The sequence below is a fragment of the Anopheles arabiensis genome, chromosome 2 (assembly GCF_016920715.1).
Source record: "Anopheles arabiensis isolate DONGOLA chromosome 2, AaraD3, whole genome shotgun sequence".
NCBI classification, from domain to species: Eukaryota; Metazoa; Arthropoda; class Insecta; order Diptera; family Culicidae; genus Anopheles; species Anopheles arabiensis.
The window spans coordinates 93,697,387-93,715,395 of record NC_053517.1 but is presented as its reverse complement, the minus strand read 5'-3'; the positions used below and the strand labels follow the sequence as shown (position 1 = coordinate 93,715,395).

General features: G+C 43.2%; 1 protein-coding gene across 1 annotated transcript in view; it reads right to left on the bottom strand.

Annotated features, from left to right (window-relative positions):
• Positions 1-2,525: 2,525 nt before the first annotated feature.
• Positions 2,526-18,009, bottom strand: part of LOC120898346 (cAMP-dependent protein kinase type I regulatory subunit-like) — a 30,203-nt gene continuing 14,719 nt past the window's right edge. The window contains exon 3 of the mRNA XM_040304073.1: positions 2,526-2,547. The gene's annotated coding sequence lies outside the window, so the exon portion shown is untranslated. The remainder of the gene's footprint in view (positions 2,548-18,009) is intronic.

Sequence of the window (18,009 nt, the reverse complement as noted above, 5' to 3'; positions counted from 1 at the left end):
GTTACTGTCCGGCAATGCCTGCGCTGGAACGTGGCAGCGAGTGACCCCATTAAGAATTTTGTTGATGCTCATATTCGTTAAGTGACACCTAAAATAAACACAAGTGTGAATAACATAAAAAATCATATTTCTTGTTCACCATGCGAATTAAACGCCCAAAGAAACGCTTTACTTTACAATCATTCTACGTTACTCCGTTCCGCGAATGGCCAGTTAAAACAAAATAAATAAATCCTCTTTAATCTCTCCGTACATTTCTTAAAAGCCCGTTTGTTTACCCGGCTCCCCCACCCGTCTCCCGTCGTCCGACCGATCACTCACAGTGATCGGTGATGTAATCAAAATAAACAACGCCGGCCCGCCGATGACCTATTTTAAAAGCACTGGGCGTTATTAATTGACCCGTGCAAAATTAGTCCATCCAAGTCAGCTCAAGTCCGTGTGGCGGCAATAATCGTTAAACTACCGCCATCACCACTACCACCCACCGGCAGCAGCAGCACCATGATCCAAGTATGTACGCTACATTAAACGCAACGCAACGGCCCGCGGGGGGGCCTTCTACCTATTTCGCTTCCTTTCCAGTACCACAGCGTGAATCAAATTTATGGACGTTGGAAATGATGCTTAAACGCCATCAACATTCCGTTCCGTTTCCGGGGTTATTGAGATTGAATGTAATTGGAAACAAATGCGACAGCGGCAATGGTGCAAACGCTTTGTTGCAAAAGCTGATTTCATTTTACTTTTTTTGATAAAACATACTTTTTTTTTTGATAATAAAACATAATAAGAAACAACAACCTTTTGATTGTCGTTTGACGTAACTATAAAGCACTCCAAGCGAATCGATCAAATTTTGCGTCCTAACGACATCTGTGCGTTCGAACCATGCACAAAAAAGACCCTTGCGGTTATTCGCTAAATCCTGCCTAAAAGGAAAAGCAAACGGGGAAAGAACGAATAACAAATAATAGCAAAAGGCTATTGGCAAGGAAAATTACATAACAATTGATGAGAACAACAGTCATCATCGGCCGCTGGCACTAATAATACCCGTCCCTGTGGGGAAATTTGGCAAACACAGTGCACGAATAAGTCCCTACAAAAGACATGAAACAAGAGCAACACACCAAACACTCACAAACAAATTGTCCTACGGTGGGTTGTTGTGCGTTTGGTGGACGCCAGGCGCCAGACGGTTGATGGGCGAGCTGAATCCTTATGAGCTACACAGCTGGTTCACCCCCTTTTTTTTCTTTTGGCCCTCTCTCTCCGTCTCTTGCTGTAAGGACCTCCCTTTTTCTCAGCTATATCCCCTCGGCAAAACCGACATCCGGCAGCGGAAGGAATAACCATACCCTGGTGCTGCACGATAACTATGTTCATCATTCCATATGATAAGGATGGCGATGTGCCCTGATGGATGGTGATAATGATGACGAGCGGAAATGAAACGGCTCGAAACGGTTCAGCACCAACCGGATCCAGCGATCCAGCGGTAATGGTATGGATTTATTGCACCTTTCCGGCTTCCAAACGGGTCCGGGCGAAAGAAGGATATTGAGTGATTGCTACGCCTAGTAAGAGATGTGTTCATTTGCAGTAAGAAAGCATTCCAATTTAAGGAAGGGTGTAATAAGAATCGGGGATCAACTGCAAGGATATAAAAGCTTCTTTTTTGGTAGCATTCTTAAGGAAATATTTTCCTAAAACCTCCTTTACATTAAATGGCACAAACAACGAGGATAATGTTTTCAAATACGCTTAGGGCCTTTACAAATACAAATAAACAAAACCGGCAAATCGGTATCGCTTCTCGGCCTAAAGGCTAAGTTCTAAGTGTAGACAATCTAGCCTCAAAAAGCAAAAACCTACGCGTCGTTTTGCGCCTAAAGTTATGCTATCAGTAAACACATTTTCATAATTTGTGCAGTTCAACAAGTCAGATTGAATCTAATCTATTTCTATCGACTTTTGCATAAACTCATATTTCAACATTTAATGTTTCTTCAACAAAAAAAAGCTTCCCGAAAATGATTAACTTCCACAAATAACCCGAAATAAAAAAAACCCGGTTGCACAATATTTTATCGCTCATTGATCATACTTTAAGTGACCTTCTCACCAGCAGGCAGGCAGCCAAGACAAACACAATAAATCCGCGCAATAATGCTTCAAACCTTTTCTTGGTGCCTTGGCGGCACAACTCATTCCCTCCTTCCGCTGTACTAGCGCGAAACGTCTCAGGCCGGAAGTATGTTGCCATTGAACCGTTCCGTTCGTGGTAGGTATTTTTTTTTGCTTCCTACGGACACATCTTTTCCGATCTCCGTGACCGTGAGCCGGCATAAGTACCAGCGGCGAAAGAGAATTCACCGCAAGACCACAAAGGCTTTCCTCCTCCCCCGGTTGAGGTGTACCTACCGCTGAGTTCGTATCATTGGCTTTCACTTTTTTTCCTTTGTGCGATACTGAAGAAGTGTGTGTGTATGTGTCTCCTCTCGGGGCTAGGTAAATATTTGCAACCAACCAAAAAGGACTTACCTGAAAGGGAGAGAGAAAGAAAGGAAAAAAACACGTTAGTAAAAAAGAAGGATACACTGGGCTGGTGATAGTCGAAGTCGGGGCTGTGGAATGTTGAAATGTTCAATAAAGTGGACCAAAGGATTAGGACAACATTACTAACACCGTCTGACAATTCAAGGCGAGATCGAAGTAGATAAATAAATTGGAAAAAAGATAAACATACGAATTCAACAGTAAATCAAACGAATAAAATATTTCGGAAAATTCCAAAGCATAACAATACAATAAAATATCTTTGCCATCACAAATTGTCCTTAAAAAGGGGCCAAAGCCAAAAACAGAAAGTTCTTCTTAAGGTGAAATCTACAACTTGAGCAGTGTATATCAAACAACAACAAAGCAATGTTGAAATTAAAACGTTCAACTCAACAACGAAAAGAAAACGCTTAAATTCCGTCAAGGTCACATTCATCTTATTGTTCCCGTAGCGTCTCGAAACGAAGTATACTTTTTTCGTGGAAAATTATAAGTACTTTTCGAACTTCCATCCCCTCCGGTTCCCCCGGTGCCTGCGGTGCTATCAGCGTCCCGCGCGCGCTTGCTGCTATAGCCGTATCAAACAATTTTCTACATTATTATTACTCACCAATGGCAAGGTCAACATGGTTTTAACCTCTCTTTGTTCCCGCTCGACGGCAATGTTTTGCTGCGAGTTCACGTCAAGCTCGATTTTAGTATTATTAGAATGGTTCTGCTTGCGCCACTGCCTTTTTACAAGCTTAGCTTGCGAGAAGATTTAGCATACCAAACCAATACCGAACACTTTCAGGAGCCGTAAGGACATTGAAACGTTTCCGCGCGGCGTCAGACACACTTCACTTTTTTGTTATGTCTTTCCCTAGCAATACCCCAGGCCGGAAATGGAATCTGTTTTCACGCAAAAGTGAGAGAGTGAGAAAGCGTAGCTTTTCTGCTTTATTTCCGCCCACCAGAGTCAATTATAACCTTTCCATCACTGTACCCAATCGATCGAGCGAACCACCAACATTCAGAAATAGTGCACTATCAAAGAGAAAATAAAATACGACAATCAAAAAAGCTCCGTTCCGATTGCAATCAATTTGGGTTGGAATTTTATGCACACGATTGCATCGATCACTGATCATTCTCCCCTTTTTTCTGTAGCGTTCAATTCAATCACACACACACACACACACACACGTTTGGGAATGAGAGGAAAAAAATACAAAAAAAAACATAACTTCCATCATTAAGCACGAACGCCCCTCTCGCACGGCTCGCGGCCAGTAAAAATTAATTTCCTTTCATTAATCAACTTGCCACACTCACACCCACGTACAACGGCAAACCACAGCATTGTGTTGATTAATAATTTGCTTCTTTTTTTGTGTGTGTGTCCGCTACCCTAACTAACCCACAACCCAATGTAACTTGACACCAGCACCAGAATGATAAATATGGAAACACGCAGAAAAATTTCCGCAGGAAAACAGTAGGAAGGAGCGGGAGAGAAAACGAAAACACCCGCAAAGGGAAACACATTTCAATTTCACAGCCGGCTGCTAACCCAGCTGGCACACGGGGGGGGGGGGGAGGTCCGTCCCGGCCAACACCTTTTCCATCAAGCAAGGATAGATTTGTGTAAGTGATTTATATTTTTTTTTTCGCAATCGTAGCAAATTATTCTCGATTTGCACGGCCCTCTTTGGGTTCCATTCGAGTGGGACTGTGTGCGACGATCCATCCACCACGCGGTGGATGCCGGGAACTAAATTATTTGCTATTACAACAGCACGAGTACGATATGATGATTTGTTCGTCGGGGAGTTTATTTGATTAAAGAAATTTAAATTAGCTTCGGCCGTTTGTGCTGTGGGGCACCAGCCCCGTGTACACGTTGCCAACTGCTTTGAACTAGCATGGGCGCACCTTTCTTTGTATCTCTCTCTCTCTCTCTCTCTCTCTCTCTGTCTCTCTCCCGAAGGTCGTAAAGTAACGTTTATCCATACGGACTCCTTCACGGCCCATCGCGAACACCCATTAAAAAGGTATGGAAAGAAAGAAAGCAAGAGAGTTTCTCTAAACCGGCCAGCTGTCGACGACGAACCATCGTCCCCGCTGCACTAAAGGGTACGGGCGATTTTCAAGTGGATCACCATCGGCCATCGGGACCAGCTGGACCCCGTCCGTGTGCCCTCGAGGATGGCACGTGGAAGGCGAAAGGATTCGGTTCATTAGCAACAGAAGGGTGCTTTTCACGCAGTCGCCGGCTTAATAGAGCAACGTTTGTTTTGGTTGCAGGCTGTAGATTTCGGAGCCGCTGTAGGTTGCGCTGGGACTCGGTTAATTAAAAGGAAAAGCAATAAATAAAGAACGAGTGGCCAATCGGGTGGTGGGGCGCATAAAGGGGATAACACAACGGGATAAAGAGGATCGAAGGTGTGCATTATTAAATTGCTCATTTTGTTGTAAATTTTACAATAAAATTGGAATTTAAATTCAATTTCAAATCTTTGACATTTATCTTAGTTATTTTTTTATACAGGGCTTTACAATGGCTACCATTTTAACAGCAAAAAAACATAATTTTGAATGAAAGATTAAATTAATTTTTAACTTTCTAAAATACAAACCACACCCACAAAACTACCTTCGCACCGAAAACAACCCTCTTTCTCCAACTGAATATTTCACTTTTATTCGATCAATCTAACCACAAGACAGCCCATCAATCAACACACTCTGCTGTCCATCCCGATAGCATTCTTTCCACAAAAAACCACTTCCCTCGGGGACCACACAGCAACCTTCTGGAAGTGCTAAGAAAAGATCCTTTTTACTGAGGAGACGGAAGAAAGAAATAGAAATGTTTCCTCCTTTCTCCTGTAGCGGGGACAGCGCAACACAATCAAAAATCCATCACCAAAACGGAAGCAAATCCACCGGGGGATTAATTCAAGCTGTTAAACTGTGTCTGTCTTTTTTTGTTGCGCTTTTGAGATTCGATTTGCCACAGAAGATTTTCCTTTCAGCGTTCCTTTCAACAAGGAAACACACATTTCGGCGAGCCAGTAATGGGGTAAGGTGGAGGGGAAAAAACAGAAGCCCACACACCTATCAACGGCATTCATTAATAGTATTTAGGGGTGAGATAAACGACGAATTAAACGCCTTGACGAACGCTCGTTTATCGCGCTGTTGAACACAATGGATTTCGCTTATTGACAATAAACGATATCATTTAAAGTTTCTGTTTTACGTTAATTTTTTTGCGGTGTGTTGTATTACACTGTTTCAACTATTTTGCACTCAACCCTTGCATTTGGCGTGGAAATAAAACTGCAGCAAAAAAAAGAAAAACAGAAAATAGCGCTGCATTGCGGGTCTCAAGCCGTAACAGAGAAATAAGCAGATATTGATTTTCTCGTTTTGATCCGATTAAAATGAAGCTTCCTCCTTCCTTCGCAAGCTTACACCAACGCCACCGCCAGTTGTTTCGTTCCCATAATACAATGTACACCCATCACCCGCCTCTGTCTCTCTCTCTCAAGGACTCGGACCAAACCCGGGGTTGCCTCATTCACACACTTGCTGCTGTTGCATAAACATGCCCGCCACACATACGCTCTTCGCTTGAGCCGCACACACAACGCGGATTCATTTTTGCTATTGTTTCTTTTTTTCCTTTCAGCGATTGTGATGCACTTCATCCTGTCCGTGGCAATGTGCAGCACATTACCACCATCCTGACAACGGCCGTGACAGGGTTTGCCGGGGCGCTCCGTACTAGAATTGGCTCATAAAAATCACTTCCAGTGGATTCAAATAAATTATGTTCACATTATCCTTGCGCTCTCGAGATAAAGCGCCTAAAAGTATGCAAATAAGCGCGAACGAGTTTTATACAAAAATACTGAATTAATTTAATTTCTTAAAACCTAACATGAAGAACCTTTACTATTTGAATAAAGCTCTGGCAAAACATGAAACTACATTTAATAGAAAAAAATCGTTTCAAGACGTAAACTAATATTATGTACAACAAAAGACCCATAAACAGCTATTCCCAGTACCCCTGCAATAACATCCCGACCGAAAGACGTCCAACTGCCCGACGACCCGGCCCGGGGTTCGCCATCACAAGAGGGCGTCGTACCGGAAGCAATCTACCAAAAGGAAGAGCGTGCGAATCAGCCGCCCACGCTACGGCACACAACTGACACGATTATGCACTTTTATCAACCCGATCCCGCGCGTATGTTTCGTCCAGCGGATGCATCCAAGCCGCTGGGATTGAGGTCGCAGCATCCTTCGGTAGCAGATGCCAATCGGACGAAAGTTCAGTGCCAGTGGCACCATCGAACCGGGAGTACAAGAACGGACGGCAGAGGATGCACTTTTGTGTAAGCACGCAGGCAATAAGCTTTTTACCACCCAGCGCACTGCTCGATGTGTTTCTTACCCCCCTTTTTCCTTTTTCTATGCAGCACAAAGTCATAGTGCAATAAGGAGGAAAAAACAACCCTCAGCCCTTGTTGAAAGCTTTTACAAACAACAGTTGCCTAACCGCGCAACCGACCCAGCACACGGCGCCACAAGGAAGAGCGTTTATAGCGTTGTTCTTCTGTTCCGGTGGGGGTGTAGTGATCGAGAGTTTTCCACGCTGGCCACTGCTAACGATATGCAAAAGCCCTAGCTGTAGCTCTGCCACGTCGTTACTGCCCAAGTAACGGTGGTAAGCAAACTTGGGTCCCCCTCACCAGGTACGCATCCTCATTATTGAACCGAGTATGGAAATTTCAATTATAATAAATTTGTTACCTTTACACGGTCGCTTTCGAACGCTATTCATGCTGGAAAGCTATATTCAGCTGAGTATGCAAAGTGGCAGGTAAAAGTTGGTAGCATTTTGGCAACTTTTGCTAACTGTAAGATGGAAGGATCGGTGGTGGTAGCTTTCATTTCGTTACTTTTTTCCAAATCATTGCCAAGTTTTTTAATTAGTTTTTGACTATGCGCAGTCTATTTACACTTCTTTACAGGTGTAAATTTTATTCGATTGCGTAGGCAGAGCATTTTTTGCTGTTATGTGATGTACATATTAAATTCACATTTCTACAGTGAAGATGTGGATGAGCACTGTTTTACGAAGCAGAACAAACATTTAAGAAGTATCCCAAATATATTCCAAATTAAATAAATATATATAAGGGTAAAATATGACCTTTTCTACGTTCTATTATGCATCACCAACACCACTGAAGACTTAGCAATGTCTGAACGCTGAAGCTGTAAATCAAATCCTTCCCAAAGTTAACCTCGTTTCGTATCAAGTTCATGTCTACGACCTACTTTCCCGCTTCTCCCTCAACAAGTCCACCCAAACCTCAAGCAGCTCTTTCTTTATCTCTCTCTTTCTCTCTTCGTTTCCCATGCCTAGATACATACATTCGATTTAGTGGCCACTTATATATTTTTGTTTGCTTGCTTGAATCGATTTGTATCTCGTTACGGACGCCAGAACGCATCATATCCTCTTGTGCCAATCCCCCAGATAACAAAAAAAAGTGGAACCACACCAACTAAGAAGAATAAGATGAGTAAACGACAATAATGTTCGCACTCTACTGGCGCCGTTCTACTTTTCCATTCGCGCAACACACGCACACAACTCAAATCGCCCCCGAAATCGCGCCTGTGTCCGCGCGGCGTTTGTCGCGTGCTCCCAAAACGTTCATGCAGGCCGCAGCGGAGCGCCACCACAGCGTGACCGCTCGACCGACCCAAACGTACCCCAAACGGGGTTTCAGCACCGCAAAAGATGAAAAGCGGACGCACGGCGACAGACACGCGCGTCGAAAATGTAATGTAAATACTTTGAGCCACCCAAACCGGGCGGTGCCCGTAACGAAGCGCAACCCCCGCATAGCTACTACTAACCCATAGCTTTCGCCTAAACCAGTGAGTGTACGTGTGTGTGTGTGTGTGTGTGTGTGTGTGTGTGTGTGTGTGTGTGTGTGTGTGTGTGTGTGTGTGTGTGTGTGTGTGTGTGTGTGTGTGTGTGTGTGTGTGCGTGCCGACCAGGTCCAATGGGACGGAAACAATCGGAAACAAACGATCAACGGGTTAGTTGCCCCGAAGGGACCACACGAAAGCGCCGAGCTATAGCGACCCGATGTGAACCAAACCGGTCGTTACATTAGCATAGAAATGGAGGTTTTGCTTTACAGGGGGGTGCGAGAGTGTTGTGTACCGCTGTTCTCCGTTCTGCTTTCTGTTATAAATTCTCATTTGTTAAATTATAGTACAACCAGCAAAACCGAACAGCTGTTGTTCAAATGCAAATTAGATTAACGTGCAATGTTTCTACTCCCTTCAAGATTACACACATCATTTCAGCATTAATATAAACAAAAATGATTGAATTGATCAAAGTAAATATCTTGTGCTGTGTAATTTGGCTTTTTGGGGTTTAGCTGAGGAATGTATTAATTAAATAATTCCAGATAATTTTAATCATTTTTCGACAGCAAAGATAGGGCAGATAGCTTACAGGACACGCTGTTCCGATTAAATTATGAAGAAAATATTACTGTGCTTAATGGTTTTCATTACGCGGAACTCAGCAGCCCTTCAAAATGAAACCTAAAACCTATCCAAGATCAAATGATCATCTTTAATACCCTTTTCATTGCCGTTTTTGCCAATGTCATTAACAGTTTTACGGCTATACACTCCCTTGCACCGTATTCTATCAATTTCAAATGAAACATTAAAAACGACCTTAAAACAGCAGCTAACAAACCGTTTAATATTACCGTTTGAGCGGAAGCAGTTGTTGAATTATTCACATCACCGTTCGCTTGACATTTTGCTGTTCCAGGTACCGCCTGGAGAGAGCAACACAGGCAGTATCAACCAAAAAAAAAATCCCCCCGACCGGAAATTAATGCGAAAAGAAACAATGGATTCTCGGTTTATTGCGGATGCAAACAAAGACTTGGGTTGTATACACATAGCAGCGAGTAACAGCATATAATACTCACGACGACGCAAAAAGGTAATTCGTTATGCGGTAAAAGATGTTAGCCACCCATTAGTGAGATTATAATTCTTATTATCAATCGATTAGGAATGTAATTGCACAAGAATAAAATATATACATAAAAAACTACAACATCCAGTAAAAGAATAACAATTACATTACAAATTGAATTACAAAAAATGAAAAGTATCCTTATCCACGCCTTTCTGTCATACACCAGGCGTCTCCATTGCACAGGCGAAACTTTCACATCTCGAACAAAAATGAAATCAACCGTAATTCTTTTCCTTCTATTTTCCCCATCGTTTGGAAAGACAAGCCACAACATATCGAACTTTGCTTTTCCATCGATACATTTCTTCATTTCGGTTGTGTGCTGATACAAACAACACGTGCAAACGACAACTGTTTTCCCACGAGGCTCATCTGAAAACCCCTCTCACCACACGCTCAATTTCAGGTTCACCTTTTGTGACATCTGCCAGGCTCGCACACACACAGACACGCACACACACATGAGCCCTACACAATACCCACTGAATACAAGAACTCATTTATCAGGATGATAATTGAATATGGAGTGCCAGGGTTTTCGAATAAAGGTCATCGCAACAATCGAAACTCCATGTTTCATGCAAATTGTTATCATTAATATTGTTGTGTAGCGAAACAATCACGCGCGGAAATTAATAATACCCCGCTCATCGCTTTCGCATTCAACCGTACTTTGTACACAGACACACAACGTAACGATTTGATGTCTAAATAAAGGATAATTGTTATTGCGAAACAGGATTTACCCCGCCGGCAACAACAGCCCAGGAACCAATCAACCCATTCAAATCACGTCCGAACACTTTTCCCCCGTACGAAACCATTCCATTTCATGTTCCTCGCTCGGAAAATAACATCATATAGATGGAGTGATTATTATGAGTGCAAGCGGATCTTATTTTTAGAGTAATGCGCTCTCCGCAAGCAGTAGTCGTTTTGCTAGCAACACAATCCTTTCTAGCAAACGGGTACGGTTTTCCTAGCTTTGCGCACGATAGAACAGAACGTCAAAAACATGCGACTTTTCTTTGCTGACTTCAAACATCTCAAAGAGCTTCTGCGTTTCTTTTGCTGCTAGGTTCTGTTATTGACAACTGCAATCGAGAGCGTAAAGAGCAGAGTTCCATGACAGGAGAAGAAAACATAACCAGAATCAAATAACATCCAGTCAAAGCTTCTCCGCATTGATGCCACAAACAGATTCAAATTGGTAAATATTCCCATTGAGCAATAACAACGCAACCAGAAAACGCAGCAATGAGCAACAACAACCATAAAGAGTTGCACATTGGTAAAGTCAATAAATCACGACGACGCTCGCTAGCCTCCCCTGTGACGTGGGAGCAGCGACACTTCTGACAGGAATGTCAATCCGAAACGTCCGAGCGAAGGAAAAAAAAACAATACAACAACATACCTTCTTACTGCTCAAACCTGATCAACACAAGAGGAGTCAACTTTTGCCAGAGTTTACTTCGTTTAAACTCTCCAAGGGAAATGTGACCACCCGGGGTGGCTGTAGAGTGCGAGCGTGAGTGGGCAAATAGAGTGTAAGTTAGCTACACCTTTCAAGTTAGCTCAGATTCATCCTATTCCGAGAATCTACAGAATTCAAAGAACTGGCATACAGACGCGTGTGCGATCTTTTCAGTGCAACATGAAACTGGACAGAAATTGCTCAAATTCAAATTCAAGTGTTTCATTATATTAACATTCTGTTTAATGCAAATAAAAACACACTGCTTCTATAAACAGTTTAATAAGTAGAAAGTAAAAAAAAGCGAACAAAACACATCTGGCGATGTAAACTTTTTGCTCGAACTCACTTTTAATCTCGTTTTGGCTTTTTGGCCACGGGGTGGTAAATAATGGAAATGTCCAATTTACATCCCACGAGATTGTAACGGTGAAGGAGTAAGAAACTCGCGGAACATGTAATTATATAAACTGTGCACTTGCGCAACACAAAGTAAATTTAATCATTCCCCGCTCCTTTTTATGGCTTGGAGAAATTGGCTGACCTCTTCTCGAGACGCAGGTTGGCCATCTGTTAAAGAGGGGGAGTTTATACGTATTAAGTCAGAAACCTGAGGTTCATTTCAGCGAAACATTAATCAATCTAATTAACAGTGGCGCTCTACCATTATTGAATTTGGATCATTTTGTACTTCAAAATCATTGTATTTTTATTTTTTCGCGTTGAAAAGACTTTGATATTATATTTTTACTACATTTTAAACCATAGTTTCGAACGATTTTTATTAAACATTATTTCGAGTGTAAATGTACTACAGTAGCATATCTAAATTATACCTTCGCTAACATTTGCGAGTACGCCATAATATGCGCAATTATTTTCATAATTTTGGTTGAAGCAATACAGTTTTGGTATTCAGCATTGAGGTAAAAAGCCTGAGGAAAGCTGGTTGCGTTGTTTAATATTGAACATTCACATAATTTTAGCCGGCAAATATCAATCGTCATATGAATAAACAAGCTGAAATCGTAAAACTTTTCAATGTTGATATGTTTCATAGCGAAACAGCCTGTCTCAAGCACATTCGTTAAGCACTTTTTTATTAGATTTTTATGCAGATTTTGTAGACAATCCAATAAAGTGTTAGCAATTCATCTTAACAGTCATGTATATGTAAACTATAAAAGTCAAATATAAAATTTACGAAGGCCACAAATTATAGTATTCTTACTTACGCTCGAACAAGATGGAGATAATTCAAAGAAAATCTAATAATTAAGTATACTTTCCTTGTTTTCAGTTTTTGACTATGCATTTGAGCTTAAATAAAACCTCCAAAAAACACCCAGAACCATACCATTTACATCATCACGAATGACGAAAGCCAAAATCCAACGAAATCCATTCAACCGCGCGTCGTGCGTCAAAGAACGCAACATCATAAATTAATTGTGTCACCCCACGGTGCAAGAAACCAGCAAGAAAGAAAAAACTCACAACGAACAAGAGGAAAAAAACACTCGCAACCGACACCTACTTTCGCCTTCCAAAAGTCATACTTTTGGTGGTGGTTTTATTTTTGTCTCCCATACCCCACCCCACCCATAAACAAGCGGCCATCGCACCTGGGCATGTGCCCGATATCCTGCCTCCACGCTAAGTATCGAGTTGTGGAAAATGTCACAACCGCGGGTTTTGGTGACTCGCGGAAGGGCGTGGTGCACGATGCGTGTGTGCAGTGGCTCATAAACCGGGTGATTAATTACCATAAAGCCACCATAACGCCAGGATAATCGAGCCAGCGGTATCCGTTGATGACGAAAGCAAAAAGCGGGCTGACACGTTATTAGTGGTGACGTCGATATAAACACAGGCAACAGGGTGGTGCCTCGGTGTTTGTGGAGAGGGCGGAAGGGGAAGACGTTTACATACCATTTTACCGCGACACACCAGGCCGCGACGCGTGAACAGGCGAACCTCATGCGTCACAATCGCCCTCCGCCCCCCTGTGTGCGGCAAATCAATTCAGTCCGATTGTCGTCCGAGATGGAAATCATTGCTGCTGCTTGACCTACTCCAGAGTGGAAAAAGTGGACTTCAAAACGGGGCTCCTCCAAGCAAGCAAGGCTGGTCGATACATGTACGTAAGGCCCAGGGGAAACCGTGGGAAAAAACCCAGAACGGCGAACCGTGGAACAGCTGAGACGTTATGGCCCCTAAGCCGTGTTCCATATATTGAATGCGTACGACGATCGATGTTGGCCACGGGATTTGAATAGCCTGACCGTAATCTTACTAGGAGCGGGAGAAGCAGAAAGAAAGCCACGACTAATAGGTAGGTCATGTCGCAATGCTGAAGAAGTCATTTTCCCAGAACGGCAGCGATATTACTAGGAACGTAGTTAGCGTGAATGCTTTTAAGGAGTTCCAGGAGATCTAAAGCGAGCTGCAGACATACAAGTAACATCGTAATGGAGACATGATGTCACATTCAGCATATTACGACTGTTTACTTGTTCGTCTAATGATCTTTTAAGAGAATTAACCCATATTAACGAATGAAATTGAGTAAACGTGTTCATTACACAAATTATCTTTTTTAAATATTTGATGCTATAATGGTTCTTCCATTTACATAAGAACATCAACAATTTGGCTGTTCTTTTGGGAACTGGGAAGTGGGAAGCAATGCGGAAACCCGAAAACCTCCTTGAGAGATAACAAAGACGCAAAGATGCTCTTTGCAATCCTTCCAAAAGGCTTAATAATGTAAGAAGAGTGTCCCAATTTCCCACCAAAAGCTTCCGGCCGTGAACAAACGCTTACTACACACTGCCACGCACTATTTGATCCTACAGACAAAATATTAACAGACACACACACACACGCGGACAGACTGGCGGTTTTATTGAAGTAATGGATGAAACACCTTGTCTTATCAAACACGCTCACATAAACACACTCGGACGAAATGTTCCACTAGGCAAATGAGAACGAGGCAAAAGACGCTCGTCGCCACCGAATTTGCCTTTTTCTACCCGTCCATGGGAAAAGCTCAACACACCGCGTTGCAAACACACGCTACGGGTACAACACGCGGGTGTCACAAACTGCTCACTGAAAGCGCCACTTGAGTACTGACGCGGCTGATTTGCAACACTCCCGCCAGGAATGCCACACCAACCACGAAGCGGGACCGTCTCCTCGCCGTGTCGCTGTGTACGTCGCAAGGATTCGTGGAACAGTATTTTCCCAGTGGAAAACCAAACAAAAACCCAACAACGATACAGCATGTGTGAGAGAGAGAGCAAGAGAAAGAGTGTGGAAAATAGAGAGAGAGCAAAAAACTATGAAGTGGTGGTTGTGGTCAAGAATCCCGACAGTGTCAGTGAAAATCTGTGCGAGCGGGGATGAACGGAACACGGATCTCCTTCGTCCGTACTGTGGCCTGTACGCCAAAACGGGAAAGAGAAAGTGCTTTCATTTCATTACTCGTTTGAACTGAGCGGCCCGTACCCGTACGGTTGGTCGCCAAATCGAAGCAAAACATTACCAACACAACGATGCATTCGCGCCGTGTTTTCCCACGCGTCGCCAAACGGTGAAGCTTTTCTATCGTCCCGTTTTCACCCTCCCGCAAACGTCAGAGAATGGGAAAAACGGTCCTCTATGACGTTCCTCCTCCTCTTCCGGTAAAGAATACACAAGCTACGCGCTCTTGGGTGTATTGGTGCAATGTCGGCAAATGGAGCCTTCCCTGCAAACCCGCGTGCCCTTCAAAAACATTACACAAAGCCACCGGCCACAGTGGCCACACAAATACAGCCACAGAACACATACAAACTACGCAAGCTCGTACAGTAATAGAACAACAACAAACACCATTCGTGTCCTATGCTATAACGACCCGTGGTGCGTTTGTCTGCGTACGCTGGCCCTTTCGTTGTACCGCGTTGATGACCTTCAGAACGTTGCCAAACGGCGAAACGGAACGAGACAGCGCACCGAAACCTTCAGGACACTTGCTGGACAGCTTTTTCCACCGAATGTAAGGTACAGGGAGAGTTTGCTACCGGTTTTCCGGCCCTGCAAAACACATACAAACGCGCGTACTCTGGGTGGCGGTGGGTGGGTGCAATTTATTACAACACGAGCATGCAAAAAAATCATTGACGTCATTACACACCCCCGCCACGATGGAAGATTGACGGCGAAGGCAGTGCTCTGTGTACGGTTTGTATTATGTTTTGCACTGTGATAAAATAAGTACACAAATAATATGATCCAATAAGAAAGTAAAATTAAAAAAAAAGTGCTAAAATAAAATTCCATCAATATTTACAGTCTAGATAAAATTAAAATGAATCTATAGATGACTGCACAAGTAAGTAAAAAACATAATAAATGTGTAAAAAAATGCTAAAAACTGTCATTGATCCATTCAAGAATTTCAACTTTTCAGAAAGTTCGATTAATATATAAAACTTAAAGTTATTTTGTCTATGAATAAAACAGAAATGATCGTATGTAGTTTTTATACAAGTAGTGTAGTTTGTAAGATGAACCGTCTGTGAAAACAGTGCCTTTTAAATTTTAAATGTTCCCAAACCGCCTAAACGCAGCTCTGCAGATGTTCTACCTTCCACTGAAGAACAGCGCTGCACTGCTATAAAACACTTGTTTGCGATAAAGCTCTGCTCGCTCGAGGGAGCTTTTCGGTGTTCGCATCGACGAAAGCATCGCCATCATGTTTTGTCATAAGCTTTTCCGAACAATGCCGAGCGTTGAAAAGACACGAACTGCTGCTGCTGCTGATGGTGGTGGCAAAACAAAATGCGTAAAAACGCGCCTCGTGCAACAGGTTACACTCCACTCCACCAGCAGAACCATGACAAAAATATTCGCTGTGATGAAATAGAGAGTGACATGGAACAAATTGTGAAACGGGAGCATATACATTATGCCCAGTGGAACAAGGGCCAAGGAAAAGGTAACTGGAGTCATCTTCGACAACAGGTTATCGCCTCAATCAGCATACTGGTAATCTAAAACCTTTAAGCTCTGCTCTTAAACTGCTCATGCGATGCTGGTATAATTGCATAGGAAGAAAACATTCAGATAACCAACCAACCATCGGAGCGTTACTCGTTATCTTGCTAATTCGTTATAAAAGCGAAATCATTTCTACACATTATTGCGTTGAAAAGAAAAGTTTTCCGTTCTGACTTTAACAAGATAACACCTAACCAACAAATCACCTCGTTAGCTGGTATCGGATTAGACGGGAAGTTCTTTGACAACTTCGTCACTTTTATTTACTAAACACAAGAAATGGAGCAAACCCCCTTCTAACTTTTTGATTTCCTTTTTTTCTGTTTGCCTTCTTCTTACATTTTTGTAGAAGAAGAAAACACGCACAAAAGAAAAGCGAGTTTCTCGCTAACAGAAGAAAGGAAAAACCATCATCACATTGAAAACTTCTTCCCTCCCCCGAGTGGGCTTGCCAGGCACAATAATGGCCAAAAACGATACCAAGCGCCGAATTTTGCCCCGAAGGAAGCGGAATGAAAAGGAAGCTTTCATAATTAATTGCATCAGCGTGGAACAGACAGCCGAGAGAGGGAAAGAGAGATAGCAAAGAGGAGCGAAAGTTCCTTTGCCTCCTTTGTAGCAGTGCCAGCAGCAGTTCCATCGGGGTGTAGGTCAACCCACTTGCTACTTGAAAAGATGAAGGAAATGAAAGTTTTCCTAACACGTCGACGCTTCTTCCACTCTCTCTCTCTCTCTCTCTCTCTTTCTCTCTGCTTCCGACCGACGCGAAACGAACCACTCTACTCTGTTTAACATTTTCTGAGTGGCTTTCACGGTTAAAAGGATGAAAACAATGGTGGCGCACAAACACACGCATGTACGGTACGCATTTGGGAAAGATTAAATAACAGAAGGGATAAAATTTGGTTGTGAGGTTTTAATGCCTATTAGAACCACAAATTTGAATGTATCCTTCTAGAATTTCCACCAAATAAACTAATGTTAAGTAATTAGTTAAGATCAAGTGAAAAATCACCATCTAACTTAACAAAAAACAGCATTTTCACTTAGACCTCTCTGTTTCCAGCTTATAAGCCAGAATAAGCGTAACAAAAGTCCTTAATATCACTCAAGTTTGATACCCAAGATCTCTGAGCCAAGTATTTTGGGGCTTATCACAATAGATAGCACAAAGTAACACATTTTTAAGTAATTTTCCCCGTGTCCTTTCAGTACAGGGAGCACCAAAACATACCTTTGTTTCGCCCGCTGGTTCAACCACAGCAGCTTCCACGACCACCACCAGCTCGCCACCGCTCTTCTCCTCCTTCGGCCCTTCAGCCATCAGTGGCAGACGATGGATCCACTGGTTGGTTCTTTGGACGTTCTGCTGTCCGGCGGGTAGTAAAGATTCGTTCACATCACCTTCCAACACGCCAGTCGCCTTTTCTCCATCTCCCACATCGAATGCTGCATCCTTAACAATCGAAGGCTGCTGCTGCTGCTGCTGTTGCTGCCCGGTCGTGCGACGACGGATGGTGTAAAATCGAAACCTTCGCCTACTGCTGCCCGACCGTCCAGCAAACGACGGTGGCTCTTCGCTGCCTTCACGGCGCCTGCTGCTGGCCGATGGAAGGAAAAACGATCGCACACGCTGGAGACGACTCCCGGGAGACACGGTCGCTTGCTCCACCGTCGATTGACCGCCATGGCGGGGAGTAGGAGGGTTATGGTCCCTTGATTCGATTAAATTGTAATTCTTCGACGAACCGCCGTCACCACCGCCAGCACTACTACCGGGCGACTTCTCAATACCGAGCAGCGCACCAAGCCGATTCCCCATCCCGATTGC